Source organism: Hetaerina americana, unplaced genomic scaffold (genome assembly GCF_022747635.1).
Source record: "Hetaerina americana unplaced genomic scaffold, ioHetAmer1.1.p SCAF_5, whole genome shotgun sequence".
NCBI classification, from domain to species: Eukaryota; Metazoa; Arthropoda; class Insecta; order Odonata; family Calopterygidae; genus Hetaerina; species Hetaerina americana.
The window spans coordinates 93046275-93049359 of record NW_027287095.1 but is presented as its reverse complement, the minus strand read 5'-3'; the positions used below and the strand labels follow the sequence as shown (position 1 = coordinate 93049359).

The window sequence follows — 3085 nt, the reverse complement described above, 5'->3', positions numbered from 1 at the left end:
CGCAACCTGAGCATGTGCCAAGGTCTTTGGAGTTGGCAGCTTCTACTGAAAAAATGCAATGCTCAATGCCGAACATCCGAGGACATGCAAGGAGTTGTTATTGAAAGAGATTAAGGAGGATGAGGAATCTCTCAAGGATGTTGGGATATGTTCAACGAGTGAGGTCAGCGGAGTGAAAAAAAACCCACTCCACTATCCGATCTTGCTTAATGCAACCTCCTCCTCTAACTTCCTAGTTTTAGCACGTAGCATGATGCTCTACAGAAGCGTTCCTGTATATAAACCCTCAGCTTTGAGTCTCCATCATTCAACACCTGGCAGAGATCTACTACCGTCGCTATTATCCGCTCTCCTCTGATCATCGCCGCTCATTGCCGAATTGCCGAATTGCACCATATTCCAGTCTTGTCACCACTCCTGCACCAAAAATCATAATCATGGAGGCTACTACTTCTGCTTCTGGGTAATTATGACTTAGAGATAATTAACATTATTTTAAATGTTATTTGAATATGGTTGAGGAGGGGTCTTAAATATATATATATTTATCATATTAAAATTTTCAGAATTTCCATCATCATTAGGAAACTACACCCGTTTGCAAGTACCCCTATGCCATGCTATGAATGCCCTGCTGGATATGATATTAGTGCTGTCCAGTGGGATATAATTCCTAAGCGGGGGCGGGCTTTAATACCTTGCGGATTCTCCCTTGAAATCCCCAAAGGATTTTACGGGAGACTCGCATCCCGCTCTAGTCTTTCGCTGAGGTATGGGATAGAAGTTGGGGCGGGTGTAATTGATCCTGATTATAGGGGGGAAATTAAGGTTCTCCTCTATAACCATAGTGATGAGGATTTTTTGGTGAGAAGAGGAGCTAGAATATGTCAAATCATCCTTGAAAGAATCGCTACAGATGTTTCATTTGTAGTGTCTGATGACGTTACCTCTAATAGTAACCGAGGACAGGGTGGTTTTGGCAGTTCTAATCACCCTCCAGTTAATTGATGTGAGTAACGATTAATATATATATAAAAATATGATTTATTGTATACAAAGTTTTCGTTTTTACCTTTGTAGGATGGAGTCCACCCCCTCAACCACGACGCTTAACAGCACCCCCACTGTCAGCGTCACCACCTCCACCTCAACGTCACCCGAAGCGTTGACCTCTTCATCAACTTCTGTGGTAGCTTTTTTAACTGGTTATATCAAATTTTAATAATGCTCGAGGTGTAATTAATATCTACTGACTGTACCTATTTTTATTCTGGCAGGCTAGCATCCGGGAAAGATTCTTTCGGTTGCAGGAGGAGGGGTCATTTCTGAAGAAGGAGGATTTGGAGGAGGAAACCCGCTACCGGGTGGAGAAGGTGGAGATGATGACCACCCGATTCGGGGAGGGGGTGGTGGCGACAATCTTTTTTCGGGGGAGGGAGAAGAAACTTTTTCTCCCCCGAATGTTTACAATGACGGTGGGGGAGGTTATGATTTATAATTATAGCCAAGAAAAGTTTTTTATATGTAAAAAAAATAATCAAATAAAAATTATTTGAAACAAAATGTTCGTTTTAATATATATGAATTTCCACAATTTTGTATCCCTATTCCTTAGAGAAAACATTATATATTTGGTCCACCTATTTGGTATATCAAAGTTTTAGAAATTGGGAATGTTATACCCTTATGTCTGGTATCGTACAGAATTTTAAAAATGGTACCTCAATTAGGGATTTTTCCATACCCTTAGTTTTCCAAGGGTAAACACTTATAATTTTACGGGTAATTCAATGCGGAATGGATAACTAAATTTTCCCTGATAAACTTTCAAATTTAAACCATATTTTTATCTAGAGGGTTTTTTGTAAACGCCACCGCCTAATTCTTATCCTTTCTTTTAGGAATAGTGACCTACCTATTTGGTATATCAAACTTTTAGAAATTGGGAATAGTAAACACTTATGCTCCGTATCATATAGCATTTTGAAAAGGGTACTTCAGTCGGAGATTTTACTATACCCTTATTACCCTAGGGTGAACCCTAATATTTTTACGATTAATTCCACGCGGAATCGGTAGCCAGCTGTTTTCTGATAAACATTCAAATTTAAATCATATTTTTATCTCTTCAAACAACGGAGTTATTGAGCATAATTCCCGAAAATTTCGGCTTTTTTGGCCATAGGGCCAAAACCGCTGGTCCGATCGGTCTGAAAGTTCTGGAAAATACTCAGTACGTTAGTACTGAGTACCCCCACGCTGCTCAACCCGCTAAGGGGTACATAGGGGGTGTCCTTTCGACAATGATATTCCCGTACCCTGAAAACCCTTGGATACCCTGGAAAGGGTCTCCGGTTTTCTCGCCGGGAATCGAAGGCGGGCATCGAGAGTGACCCATCTTCACATTTGCTCGCTTCTAGAGCGTATAGAAAAAATGAAAAAAAATCCGAAAAGCCAATTTGGCTAACGGGTCATACTTACCCCCACAGCTTTTGGTGTTAGCCCCACGGAGGAAGATCTCATCTGGAACCCTACACGATGATTAGGTGGGCCTATAGACCGGGACTATTTCCCGATCTGCTGGCGACCTAACGCCGATCCGTCCCCTTTATATACTGCGTAGAAGGTGTAGTGGAAAGGGAAAAAGCTAAGGGGTGAGGGATGGGCGTTTCCCGGTTAACGCAATTCTACTCTCTCTTCATGCCCTCCGCTTTAAATGTCAATTTCCGAATAGGAGAAGGAGACTGATTAATAGGTATAGAATGAGAGAATAGCAAAGCGGAATTGAAGAGAAATAGCGGGAATTTCAAAAAATTAGGTCTTGAGAACTTTAATTAATTTTTACGGGCTTATTTAAAGTGCTATCGAAAAAATGATGAGGAGTTTTTTACATATAATCACGTTGTTTTTCCATTATTTTTGTTTATTTGTTGTTATCGTTATTATTAAACGAGATATTTGATAAAATCTATATATTGTCCAATATAAAGAGGACACTTTAAGGCATTAATCTGAAGTATAATTACCTCTTCTTTCACTTGGCACCGTTTGTTGTACTCTACAATCGATAGTTCTGGAGATATAA

General features: G+C 40.1%; 1 long non-coding RNA gene across 2 annotated transcripts; it reads left to right on the top strand.

The window, feature by feature from the left end:
• The first annotated feature begins 445 nt into the window (after positions 1-445).
• On the top strand, positions 446-1548 carry LOC139694050 (uncharacterized). Of its 2 annotated transcripts, none has more exons than XR_011702090.1 (4): positions 446-463; positions 567-1009; positions 1081-1189; positions 1278-1548. It is a non-coding gene; the product is annotated as an uncharacterized lncRNA (long non-coding RNA). The 2 variants fall into 2 exon arrangements; XR_011702091.1 differs by having other exon boundaries at positions 1060-1189.
• The last annotated feature ends 1537 nt before the right edge of the window (positions 1549-3085 follow it).